Source organism: Pseudochaenichthys georgianus, chromosome 7, assembly GCF_902827115.2.
Source record: "Pseudochaenichthys georgianus chromosome 7, fPseGeo1.2, whole genome shotgun sequence".
Classification (NCBI taxonomy): domain Eukaryota; kingdom Metazoa; phylum Chordata; class Actinopteri; order Perciformes; family Channichthyidae; genus Pseudochaenichthys; species Pseudochaenichthys georgianus.
The window spans coordinates 20,574,485-20,588,903 of record NC_047509.1 but is presented as its reverse complement, the minus strand read 5'-3'; the positions used below and the strand labels follow the sequence as shown (position 1 = coordinate 20,588,903).

General features: G+C 39.9%; 1 protein-coding gene across 3 annotated transcripts in view; it reads right to left on the bottom strand.

Annotated features, from left to right (window-relative positions):
- avpr2aa (arginine vasopressin receptor 2a, duplicate a) overlaps positions 1 to 11,374 on the bottom strand; it is a 24,624-nt gene extending 13,250 nt beyond the window's left edge. For 2 of the 3 annotated variants that reach the window (XM_071203789.1, XM_034087928.2), the window contains exons 1-2: positions 11,021 to 11,374; positions 9,953 to 10,027 (exon numbers count right to left, since the gene is read on the bottom strand). The gene's annotated coding sequence lies outside the window, so the exon portion shown is untranslated. Of the gene's footprint in view, positions 1 to 38; positions 152 to 9,952; positions 10,028 to 11,020 lie in introns of those variants that run through there. The other variant, XM_034087929.2, reaches the window with a different exon arrangement.
- Between the last annotated feature and the right edge of the window lie 3,045 nt (positions 11,375 to 14,419).

Here is a 14,419-nt window from a genome sequence, read left to right as displayed (position 1 = left end):
CCCCAAGCGCGTTATAGTTTCTCCACTGCAAGGCTTACCAGGTTGAAGAAGCCCTTTATCTGCCAGTTGCTTCAGTTTCAGCCTAAAGAGAAAAAACATTGAAGGTTAGCTGGGTTGCAAAGTTTTCACAAAATGATCAGAGAAACACTATTTTCGAGCATAAAATGGCGGCAGGCGGCGCGCTTTCTTCTTTTGTTGGGCATGTTTTATTAACTTAGAGGCATAGAGGATTTACGTTAATTTTATCCACTAACTTTGTGCCACAACCGTGCGTTCTGCATATTTTGTAAAAGCAAGCTAACTTGAAACCCATTGTAAAATGAATAGTCTAGTATTTCAAGTTAGCTTGCTTTTACAAACATGCAGAACGCACGGTTATGGTCATTGTAGTGGATGAAATGAACGTAAATCCTATATGCCTCTAAGTTAATAAAATATGACCATACATGCATGCAGTAACAAAAGAGAAGAAAAAAAACTCCCGCAATTTGAGGTTCGAATTTTCCAGAGAACTTTTGCAACACAAACGTTCCACTTTGAGATATAACTTAAAGCAATATAAAATACTGTCTTACAGGTTTAAATCATTTTTCAAGTCAGGCAGATATTAAATCTAGGCTAGCTAACAAGAGCTCAAATCAAACTAACACACCATGCGACACAAAGAGCATTAGATGCAGAAATTAATAACAAATCATTTAAATACTGTGCAAAGGCAATACGTAACTTACCAGAGTAGCGCGGTCAAATTCCGGCAGTGAGACTCGAGAGCACGGTGGGCAAACTTCTGGAAGTTTGAGTGATTTCATCCGAGAGGAGCTATAATGGCGGACTCAAATGAACGAACGCATGGGTGAGAGCAGTGAGGCACGTCGGGGGCGGAGCACATAGATGATGACGTCAGACAGATTCAGTAAAAACATTTGAGTACAATCCCCAATATGACCCAAAGTGGATGAATACTGTATACACAATATTACAAATCAGTTCATAGTCATCAGAAAATTTGCGGTGAAATAACTTTTATAAATGTTTGGGATAAAACAACCCATATTCTTCAAGAAGCTTGTACTGTTCGGTCTTACAGTGTATGTGCAAATTGAGTATGACTAACAAGACTTAACAAGGTTGTTCGCACAGCTCCAGTGAGAACTAATGGCCAATTTTCTAGTAATAGTGTACTTACTGCTGGGTGTGTGAGATAACACAGCTGAACATATTGTCGAGTGTTGCATGCTGTCTTTGCCAGAGAAATGTATTCAGATGAATGCATGACGAGCCATGCCAGCTGGACCTCTCCGCCCAGCATGAAGATAGAGCCATGGATGAAAGGAAGAGAATCTTCTCTTAAATCAGACAACAACTCTGACTCTGTTTGAGTGAATCCCTGCTGCCACAGCAGGCAACCACAACTTCCAAAAAACATTTCAACCAAGTCTAAATCTGTATTGGATAAGAGACCTTTATTACTATGCTCAGTTATTGTCCCTGTCCAAAGGACATTTTGATAAAGGCTAGTATTCTTTCTTGTTATCTATTTATTATCCATCTTTTCTTAAATTAAGGGTTAAAACAACAAGGCTTTTTTCATCAAGTTATCTTCTGGCCTCTTAGGACCTTAAGAGGTTTGGGCCCCTCTGTAATTACAGGATAATTCATGAGAGGATTATTTGTGCTGCTGCAGTCCTTTATGCCCCACTTGATAATCTTATTATGAAGCGTTTATTTGCCAATGTGACTAATTTCTGATGTGAAATCACTTTTTCAAGTATGCTCCTATGAAGATAAGGTGTAATGACTTAAGGAGGTTGGAGATATTCATCTACAAAATTATAAATAATATGCTTAAAGGTAGAAAAAAGCAAGTTTGCATGTTATCAATTTGAATATTTTATTTGTTCTTGAACTATTTACATAATGCAGTCTGTACTTCATTGACACTATGTATGATAGATTAGCAAGACGATATGCGGCATTTTCTCCTGAGCAGATTTATGGTTATTTTTTTATATTTTAGTGACACTAAGATATGAAGAATAATAGATATCAATCTGCACTAAGTTAGAGTTAAGAAATAAATTGCAAGTCATTGTGTACAATGTGTAGTCTAATTGTTTTTCTTTTAACATTGGAAATCTGCGCTTGAATTTGAACGTCACTACGTACGTAGCTCACTCAAGTCGTCATGGCGGCGCCGCACACGTCCTGGGGCCCTTCTCACTTCGGTTAAATGGATTCCAGGGTTGCAGTCGAATAGTTTAAAAATCAGCTCCTAAGTTCTAACCCTATCGTCTATTCCTTGACCTCTGTGTGAAACGTCACGGGGTTAAGGGATAGTGGATGGGAGAATTCAAAAGGACTTAGGAGAAGAGAGTGCAGTGCTTTAGAGTCAGAATGCACTTTCACTATCCGACATGTTTATGATGCGCCAGCGGACGTCATTTTGTGCGTCTGCTGCTGTGGGGAAACTATGGAAACTACAGTTTTCTATACAGCGGACTACAACATGGATGTTTAATAAGTACGAGGGACTACTGTAAACTCATCTAGAGACTCTGCACCGTGCTCTGATGCTGCTGTTTTGCTTTATGAACGTAGACAACAGAGAAACATATTCTTCATGACCAAAGTTGGAATTGAAATAAAAAAGGAAAGTGAAACTTATGCTCGTCACCCTCTCCCTCCGGTCCACATTAATACTAATGATCCCAAAGATTGTATGAACTATGAAAAGATCTTAAAATCAATACAACTGTATTTATTATAAACGTTAGTCCTTAACATCTATCACTGTGTATATCACCATTCAAACATCTTTTAAAAGTTGAACAAACCCCACACAGCTCAGTAAAGACTGTGAAATGTTGACTTTATTTGATAATTTCAGTAAAAACTAACGTTCATATTTCTCTTTTTGATTATAATACTGATGAACGTTCAAAACAAAGCACTTTGACAACTTACCACCTACGTTTTAAAATGCTTAATAAGCACCGTAACTTTCATGATATCATTTCTTGGTCATAATCGGTTGTTTCCGTGAACGGCCGACTGTTGAGTGACGGCAAATGCTGCGGCTGCAAGGCATTGTGGGGCAGCATTTTCGCTTCTCCTGTCGGTTAGGGAGGTCCAGTGGTTCCTAAGCTAAAGGAGGTTATAAAGGAAGTTTGAAACCTCCTTTCCTATCATTCTCATCATTCTAGAGAATTCGAACGGCACTTATCATGGCTGCCACTGAGGGACTTCCAGGTCATTTCACTCCTTTAGGAAGGTTCCTAAGCTAAATGGACTATTCGACTTCAGCCCTGCTGTCGACGCTGTAGTGTGGACGGGCCAGCTTCAATCTGCCCATTCACTTTGAATGGGGTGACGTCACGTTGCCTCGCTTTTTCGCCGAACTGAATTGTGGGTAGCATAGCGGTCCGGAGACGCCGGAGTAGCCAGCGCCAGCCAATCAAATCCCGTTTCTGTCACGATTCTCATGTTATGTCACGTTTGTAGTTTTGTCTGTGTTGGTGTTTTTCTTGTCTTTGGGTTTCCTATTTTATTGTGTAAAGTGTTCACCCCCATTTCCTGCCTGTCTGCTTTCTGTCTGTTTCCCTCCCTGATTACCCGATTGTGTTCACCTGTTGTCCTTGTGTTTCTCCTCCCCTGCCCAGCTGTGTCTTGTTCTGTGATTACCCTTCTGTGTATTTAGTCTTCCCCTGTGTTCCATGTCGGTTCATTGTTTCCCCTCCATGTCATTCCACGGTCTGTGTTCCTTGTGCTGCTCGTTGGTGTTGGATATTTTGGATTCTGCCTTGTTTTGCCACAGCTTTATATATTTTAATAAAGCTCGCTTTTCGTTATTCTGCATTTGAGTCCTACCTGCTTCACCCATTCGTAACAGTTTCGGAAAATCTGACAGCTCAAGCCGTAGCCAATCAAACCGCGTCTAAGCTGGGAGAGATATCCCGCCGTTCATTTCTATATTTCAAAAAAAGATGGAGGAGAAACTAATTATCGCTGTAGAAAATCACCCGGTTTTGTATGACCAGACCCTCTTCACCTACCGGGATACAAACCGGAGGAACCAGGCATGGAGGGAGGTGGCAGAGACAGTGGGTGAAACTGGTAGGTTTTCGCCTGTTTGGGGAGTTTATATATATATATATTGCTCCCATAAAATCCCCGGGGGTTCAGACACGCCCAGCTCCAAGCTTTTTTTGAAGCTGTAGTGTGGACGCTCCGTTATGCTACGTTCACACCGGCCGCGATGCGAATATTCGCTTCGCTCTAAACGCTCCTATAGTGTCGCTCGAGTTTCATCGCGGCTGCCAGCTGTGTTTACTCGCATCATTCAAACAAGACGCGCTGGCTCGGGAGCTACAACTACAACAAAATGAACATATGTTAACGTGATTAAATTGTAATACACGTTTCTAAATGATGCCAACGTAACAACTTACTGATACCGGTTAGTAAAAACCATGAATTAATGCTTGACAAGTCTGCAGACAAGACGGCAGGCGAAAAACCTTTTAAATTGCTTGTTTTCTGAATGGAGATTGGGTCGACCAGGCTAAGCTAACGTTGTATATGCTCACTCCACACTCATAACAACGGCCTACAGACATAAATAAACCAGCGACTGTACTCTCCATGACACAGACAGTCTGTGGTTTGTACTTGTTTAACTTTTGTACAGTTTCTGAACAGATATGAGGAGCTGTGATCTCTGTGTGCTAACTGCTAACAGCTAATGGCTGATGTTTTCTGGTTGAACGTCAGTGACGGCAGGCTGAGATCCTCACCGCTGATTGGCTTCCTCGAGAACGCGTCACGTGAATTTGACGCCCGAGTTGAACAAATTGAACTCTCGCGTTTGACACGGCCCCCTTCAATCACCTCAATCGCGTGATTCGCGCTGCGTCCACCGCTTCATGCGCGCCGTCGGAGCGAATTTGCGTCTGATCGCGTCTCTGCATTGACTTTACATGTAATCACGCCGCCCCCAAACATCGCATCGCGTCCGGTGTGAACGTAGCATTAAGGCTGCGGGCGTCTTTGTCCCGCGAGATTTCAACGTCTCATGTGGGCGAGCCTCCAGAGCAAGTCGGACAAAATGACTAACCATCATGCAACGCACTAGCAAGACGTTGATCGCAACTGCGCAGGTCTCGCTTGTCTCAAACAAGCCTATTGTGTGTGCTAAACATCAACTGCAGTGCACGGCTGTCCCTAAGTGTTTCAATGACATACAGAATGGTGAGTAAGTGTGCATTTTGTAAATAGTTTTTGTTTGAGTCTAGCTATATTTAATTGGCCCGTGTATTTTAATTGTCTGAGCCCCAGAGAAAAACATAACAACCAAATCCCTAAAAAAAAATTACTGAAAAATATGAAGACATTGGACTTACTTAAATTAAACTAAACTATAAAATGTTTTTAATTTGCGTAGTACGTGATGTTACAATTTACCAGTGTTCCCTAAACGTCTCATATTCAGGTAATGTCATCGACACAGCATCCTGTAACAACAACGATGCTGTTTCAAAGGTAAGGTCCAATAAACGTAAGAAAGTAGCTAACTACATAATGTGTAAAGCGAAACAGCTATGTATTTTCAATTTGCAGATTCTCTGTGAAATCAGCAGATGGAGGCGTGTTGAGGCAGCTGTTGCCGCTTCTGATGTATATTTATGTTTCCCAGTGGTGTAAAGTAATTAAGTAGATTTACTCAAGTACTGTACTTTAATACCATATTGAGGGAGTTGTGTACTCAAGTATTTCAATTGTTTGCTACTTTGTACTTCCACTATATTGTGTACTTTTACTGCACTAGATTGATTTTTTCCCTTTTGTTACTTTGCAGATTTTTATTAATTAACTGTAGTCACCTCTTAAATAAGATTTTAGTTACACCTGGAGTAACATTCACAAGCTACCCTAGTAATTAAAACTAGCTGCACCTTTACAATGTTTGATAAACACTAATGCATCAATAATTATAATCAAAACATAATATATATATTATTCTCAAATGGGCCAATCTGCATAGTGATAACTTCTACTTTTGGTACTCTAGTACGTATATTCTGATGCTCATACTTTTCCTACTTTTACTTGATGTAACCCACTCAAATAATGCAGTGAGTTTTTTCACCCTGTAATAACCAGCAACTCCCACTCGGGGCAGTGCTGGGGCAGCAGAGTCTGCACATGAGGGAGGAGAGGAAGAGCAGGCCAGGTGTGGTTGTTAATGAGGCTCAATGAGCTGAGTGTGTTCAAATTGTTTGATGTGCTTTTTTGATGCTGCGGGGAACCAGGAACGAGCAGAACCGACTGAAGTTTTTGTTGCTTCATTTTTTGTCTTCTACTCACCAGAGAAAGGATTCTAAAGGATTCTACTCACCAGAAAAAGGATTAATGTTAATATTGTTTTGTCCATGATAGCAGATTGGGTTTCACTGGGGTGGATGAGGGGTTTGTGAAAGTGTTGTATGAATATTTAATAAAATGCCGGCTATATTAATTTGATATTGTTTTTTATATTTATATTATCTTCTACTCCTCATTGAAAGCAACCTAGTTCATAGGAGTGTTACATTGAGTTACATTTTGAAAGCAGGACTTTTACTGGTACCAGAGTATTTCTACACTCATGGTAGTAACATACGGCCCACTTTAATACGGTGAACCATATTCCACTGTGGCCAACCAGTGCTACAGCCATTTTTAGAGTTGTAAATCCACAAATACTTTCTGTGTTGACTTCCTAATTATGATATTTTATAAATCAAAGTGTGCAAGAAAACATTATAGCTACAAAGCATTCACATCTTTCAACATCTCGGTTCTCTTTTCAGCTGTTCACACATGTTTTGGTCATTCCCTTTGACAAACTATGTCACTGCAGCTATGTGTAGATCAAACATTATCTGTGTTTCAAAGTCCTGTTAAACCATATGCACGTATGTTAAGCACCAAATGTCTAAAAGAGACATATATTTCGGTTGTTATATTCACTCCTATGTTATTTTGTTACTATTACTTATTTTGCCATTTTGTCAAAGTGACAAACATTCAAAATAATCCAAGTTGAGAGGATACTTTGTTAATAAATCTGATGTTAAGATTTCCTCTGAATTGGCTGCTTTCAGACAATCGTAGATATCTGTTATCCTCTTTTTTTGGGATTATTTACAGACCCAAAACTTCATTGTCACTATTAATAATTGTTTGAATAATATGACAATGAATCAGATCAGCAGACTTGTAACTTGCATAATCTGCCACAGTGAGAATCAGGTCTGCATTAATATCTGTCGATGTTCCCTCATTGTTTTGTTAACGTATTGATTTAAAGTCTATACTACTGACCATAATCAATGCAAACTTGATCTGTACCGTGAAGGTTCACATAACAACAAAAGGTTTACATAACAACCAAAGTAAGTCGCTTTGGATAAAAAGCGTCTAACAAGTGACATGTCATATAATAATGTATACCCGGGGGTTGCTAATAGAGTTTCAAATTGTATGTAAAAGAATAGAATGCAGTTGATGTCTGGAAGGGTAGACAAAAAACAAAGAAGCAGGGTTTGCAAAATAGGTAGGTGTGATGTATAAGAGATTTTATTCAAATTCACTGCTATGCTCCTTCAAATTAAATTGCTCTTTCTTACACGAACACCTTTTTTCAGTACACACACTGACAGTGGGATATTCATCCTATGGCAGATTTAAAGATAATTGGTTAACATGAAACGGTGGTAGCCTCAGTAGCAAACAAACAGTGTTTAAGCCCTGGGTGTAATAATCCAAACATAATGAGAAAAGAGAAAAGACCCTTCCCTTCCCCGTCATGCTTGTGTGTGCATATCAGTCCCATGATCAATTCCCTTTGACCAGGTTTGACCCTATCTGTCCTCATTAGCAACATTCTTTTCTCCTTTCTTCCTAACCAATCCACCGTCTTCTGTCATCAGAGATCAAAATCACAGAGGAAACTGTTTCGGACATGCCTATTATTTCTGTCTGATATTATTTATCATCCTCATTAATAGACATTGGCAGCAGGAAACAAGTTTTTGGATTATTGAAAAGTATTCATCTCCCTTTCATATGAGTGTTGAGAGCTGTATCCATAAATTAATGTTGTGCTCAAAGTGTGTGCATGCCCCCAGACCCCCCTAGAGGATGTGAGGTCCACCTCCAAATAAAGCAGATTAAAATAATTAAATTGCATACATTTTATTTTAGTAAACACTGAAAATGGGCCCCACAGACCCAAACAGTACACAAAGGTTAAAGGTAAGCATATAATAATGTTAAAATGTGCTGCAAAAAACAAAAAAAAGAGGAGTAAAAGTAGCTCACGACAGATGGGGCTTGAAAAGGCGAACCTGTTCAAAGTGGGGAATGGCAGAAAAAGTTTGGGAACCACTGATCCAAGCCAACTGAAAATACTTGAAGCTTTAGATCACACCCCTAGATCACACCCCTATACTTAACCTTTAGTATTCTTTGCTGCTTGTGTCAGTGTGGCCTGAGACTTTTATTTACATATTGATCAATAGATTCTTACACAATATAGGTCTGAATGAGTCATGTGTGTTGCCACACGCTGGGCAGTGCAGCATTTCATCTGCATGATAAAGCAGATATGGCCACGCTTTTTTCTTTTCCACATATCTCTAAATGAGATCCCCATTGGTGCTCTCACGTGACATCTGAATAGGTGTTTCTATAACAAGTTGATTCTCTGTATATATTGAAGCATTTACATTTGTTGAGCCACCTGCTGTACTAATTTATTCACAGCTCTGTGTCCATGATTTCATTCTCAGTGAGTGTCACCCAGGTTCAAGCCCCCTTACTTCAGACTGCAGCCCCTGTGAGCAATACAAGTAAACACTGTTATTTTACTATCTTGCCCAAACAACCCATTAAAAGTTAATCATGTGGGGTCACGCCTCATTGCACACACCGATACAGCCATTACCACCCACATTTCATCTTTTTGTGTTTTCACAAACATGAGCAGTTTATTTCCACAATACACTGGCTTGGTCCAACTCTGTGCTGTTAAAGAAGGTCCAAGTCCCCTTATCTGCACTGAAAGCCTGTTAAAACGACCACTGAGTGTTGTTCTAGTTATATATCATTAACCAGGCTGCCAGCATGTGACCTAAACAATAAATAAGCCAAAACTGATATACAATTCTGAGTATTCCCCCTGAAGAATGGAAACTGGGCCGCAGTGATACCACATCCGCTAAAACAGGCCTGGACGTTTGAGGCTTATAATGGTTAGATCCGTGCCACACAATGAAATGATTCCCTGTCAGAGACCAGACTAAATTGACCATGAAAATAGTAGAAATTATAATGATGGTGATGTTTTTTCCTGATATAGGACTATAATCAAGGAAGTAATTTAGTTCGAATAGCAGATTGTGCCAAATTTAAAAAAACATGGAAAGTCTATGATTATTGGAAACATTCTTCTAGGGCACTTTGATTGATACAAAATTACTTCCTGCTGTAAATCACAAAAATATTTTCTGCCAAACAGTGATCTGTATATTTTACTGACATCTTGGTGAGATTCTTAAAGTTGTTTTTATAGCTATTACACAAGTGGAAACTGACAAGACAAACTGCTGCATTAGAGGCTTTCACTGAGAATCAAAAGCATAAAGCGAGACATTTCCATCTCCTCATTAATGAGATGTTCTGTTTACATATCAAGTCAGGCAATAAATTAACTTTAACTAAAGGTGAAGACTTGTGTGTACCATAAACACACAGCGCACACTGACCATCTTCTTTAACTCATCTAAAGACCTTTTTAGATTTTAAAATACAGGCAGGACACACAAATACACAAAGAAATGGACACACAAACACACACACATAACAGATAAATCACCCTAAGGTGAATATATATGCCTCCATGGCCTCTCACCTTGTTGTCAGTGCATGGTAGGCTTTCTCACGCAGTTCCTTTTTCTCTGTGTGCGTTTGGCTCTGGTCTCGATGACTGCGGGACAAAGCATTTAGCGCCTTCACTATTACAGTCCATTAACATTACATGAGAGAGTCAATCACATGAACAACCTGGAGGCTCCCTTGAGCTTTTTTTATCCGTAGAAAAATTTGGAGGATCACATACATTTTCAATTAGGCTGTGCCAAAAAATACTTCCAATCAAGTACACCAGCCTGTGCTGTATATGTTAACATATATTACATATGTTGAAATGAGGGCTGACAGGCATGATTCATACATACTGGGAATATCATTATTTCACCTAAAACTCTAATGTATAAAGTGTCAAGGTTTTTTTCCAAATCAACCTAATGTGATATTCAATCATATCAAATAAACAGGTGACTTCACTCAGAAAATGTGTATGTTAAAATCATACATCAAGCTTATGCAAGGAACAAGCTTTTTGACATTTTCTAAATATACCTTATTTAATTAATTAATTCACAAACAGTTAAAAAACATATTTATGTGAATATATATATATTACATTTAAAAATATATACAAAAAAACACCTAACACTAACACATTCCCCTAACATCTAAACTAACTACATGTTCCCAAAACATGATTTCAATTGTCTTTACAATGTTTAAAATAGGTAAGATATATATATAGTGTCCGAAACAAGTGTATCGTGATGGCATTGTTTCTTAAGAAGATTCCTTTATATTTCATTAAGTAAATAAAAACCCTACTATTGTTATGTTAAAGTATACATGTTATAGTAATCGGAAGATAAATCATTGGTGAAATACTTGAGTGTCATACTCAGTGGGACATCAGATACTGTTGATGACCTACATTAATCAGTAAACAAATCTATTTGCTCACATAGTGATCAAGTTTAAGTTCCTACACATCCTGTGACTAGAAGAGAATTATTGGAGGATTTTTACAAGAAGTATTTGTACTAAAAACAGTATGAAAATCACTTTAATATTCAATCAAGCAATTAACATATAGTACATTTAAAGCACTTACTTATCCACTTGAGTGGTGCAGCTGTGTGACAGAAGGGGGTCCAGATTGTCCCCGATACATTCACATCCTCAGTGCTGTCAGTCCAAGTCCCTCCGCTCAGCGGGATATCAGCTGGCTCCAGAATGAGTGTTTCTTCATCAAAGCCAGGTAGCTTTTTTATTTTCTGCCAGTGTGACAAACAAGTTTTACAAGCTCGGTGCAAGTCCTTCTGGCTCTATTGTCCGTTCTCTCTTAGAGTTCACATACGTCAAAATTAATCCATTTGATAGCCGTGCGTGTCCCGGCTCTGTGTGCGTCACGTTCTGCTCTCGCAATGTGCTGTGCCTCCAGCAGCACCAGCAGAAATGAATCTGAGCTCCGTCTGCTCCTACCTCCCCCTCCCTCCCCCTCTATCCCCTCCTCCTGGGTCAACCAGCCTGTCCTTTAGGACTGAGGGTGGAGCGTGGAGCCAGGACTGGAGGGAGTGTTATACATACCTATGAAGTGTATGAGAGAGAGAGTGTGTGTGTGTGTGTGTGTGTGTGTGTGTGTGTGTGTGTGTGTGTGTGTGTGTGTGTGTGTGTGTGTGTGTGTGTGTGTGTGTGTGTGTGTGTGTGTGTGTGTGTGTGTGTGTGTGTGTGTGTGTGTGTGTGTGTGTGTGTGTGTGTGTGTGTGTGTGTGTGTGTGTGTGTGTGTGTGAGAAAGACAGAGAAAAGGAGACAGAGGGAGGTGGAAAGGAGCACTGGGTGTATCTGCATGTGAACGTGATGTGTGCAAGCTTGTTTTGAAGTTAACGTTTGAATGTGGATGTCAGTAAAGCACCGCCTCTCATTGTAATGATGTATGGCCGATGTGGATCATTGATACACTCCGCTCATGTTTTTATTCAAAGCTCTCACCTGTTTTGCGCTCACTTGCCCTCCATCTCCTTTGTTGATGGTGGAACTTCCACCTTGCATGGAATGCCGATTGGCTGAGTCAGCCCAGCCAGCTGCGGGTCACGCCCTTGGTGCACACACAGAGCAGTGAAGTTTAGAGCAAAGATATAAAAATGCTGTCTTTAAGGTTTAGTGTCAAAGCTGTCACACTCACACAGAGACGGGATGTCAAGAAAACGCATTTAGCGTGAAGGACACAGGTGAACTCAACGAGTGAATTCAGAGACCATTTTATGCACAAACTAAATCTATACAGTCAAATGTCAGTGATGGACACAAATGTATGTTGACAAGGTAATTGCAGCTTCCTCTTACTTATCCCTAGTTCATTGAAATGTGTATTCATTGTCATTCAGTGGCAGCCGCTCTCACTCAAAAAGCATGCTATACCCATGGGGCACTCTCTAGCCCAAAGCCATCGATCCTTAGCCAGCATAGGCTGGATACTCCCATGAAGTCAGAAAACCTGGTGGTCTTCTTCTGGCAGGGCCGCCAAGTTCACATCAGGTCTCCCTCAGTGGAACCACTCCATCCTGCCGCTGAGGAGGCGGGGCCGTAAACTCCATGAGAATCACTCTAATATGATTATCCGGGCTCCGCTGGCCTTACAGGACGTTTTGTCACAAAGCATTCATGCAGCAAAACAAACCCACGTTTAAAAATAACATATGAGCAAGAAAAAGCATTATTTAGACTAGGAAATTCAGTTGAATGTGTGACAAAGAGATAATGAATAGTTTTAAAGTTATGAGAATAACCTTGTAGAGTTTCTGTATGAAGTATTTTATCTGGGAACACATCAGCCTACATTACGATCTTATCATCTTTTAGGTAGAGCATCTCTAGCCCATCATTATCTATCAATCAATCAATGTTTATTTATATAGCCCAATATCACAAATGTTACATTTGTCTCAGTGGACTTCACAGTTTGTACAGAATATCAGTATGACAATACAACACCCTCTATCCTTCGACCCTCACATCGTACAAGGAAAAACTTCCAGAGAAAACCCACAGTTTAAAGGGAAAAATGGGAGAAACCTCAGGGAGAGCAACAGAGGAGGGATCCCTCTCCCAGGACGGACAGACGTGCAATAGGTGCCGTGTGTATATTGTCTGTACATTATCTGTCACAGAGCAGCACTAAAGTTTAAAAAAGGGCTGAGAGACCTTAAAATACCTCAATCTATGAGTAACTTTTCCTCAGAGATGTCTGTCTGGGCATTCTGCCACATGTTAAGGCTTATGTCCAGCTTCTAATATTGTGCCAGCAATAAAGATGACAGCTGTTTTCCTCAGAGAGGACTGCTCTTTTGCAAATACCTTTGAATGACTCACTTCAGAGACATCTTTATTCAAACTGAAGTATTGACAATTGTAAAAATCTTGCATGTAGGTTATGTGAATCTGCCGCATGTTCAATCAGGGGCCTTACTCCGCAGGGAAGAGAGAAATATGGAGGCAGTCGTGGAAAATTCTGAAACAGTCACTCAATCAAGTTCACTTTTCTGTTCAAAGTGTCTGGCCTTATCTCCCAGTCTGTCAGAGACCACTAACATGGCTGCCATAAACCTTCAATAAGGAGAGACAAGACTTAACTGAATGTTCAATCAAAGGGATAAAAAGTAAAAACAAAAGGTTTTATTGTCATCCTTTTGGACAGCCTGAATTAGACCATGTCTTAGGTTGAATCGTACACAGAGTACAGAACAACACCTGGTCTGATAAAGTTGGCACAGAGAAGTTAGCGAACATCTGAAGGAATCATTAACTGTCAGAATAACGGAGACAGAAGAAGAATTTGGAATTCACCTTGTGTGATTTCATAATAACCAGTAAAATATACTGCGAGAGATTACTCTGCCAATAAAGTGCAGTTTTATTTCTATCAAAGGCCCAATTACTGGCATATTCTTTGCTCTATTTTCCATGAGAAGATACAAGCATGAATCCCCTATGCAAACTTGTCACTATTAAAAGTACACATTCCAGCTTTAATTTGGGCATGGGGTTTAATGCTCTTATGCAAAGCTATGTGGAACAGGTAACATATGTTATCTGAGAAACTATCTACACATGTATACAAATAAATCTTACATAGTTTCAGTTTTATTTGAAGTTTTAACTATCTACCTTTCCTCTTTCTCTGCCTCAAGCACAGTCAATAAAAGGAAGGAATTTTGATTGTTGTGTCCGCACCATTGAAAATAATTCACTAGCAGGAACCACGCCACAACAATGTGATGTTTGTAAGTTTATTGAAGTAACATGTGAATGATATGAGGGGGGTGAAGAGATGATCTGGGAGGACGAGCTGTGGTCCGTGCAGTGGGAGACTCAGAGTGGGGGTTCCGTCTCCGGAATGATCTGCGTGGGCTGATTACGGGCCCCCCAGACGATACCTGGTATTAAGGTGTTAGTATACGCAGTATATAAACATGCACCGTTTAAATATAAATGGTGACGGGCAGAGGATGTT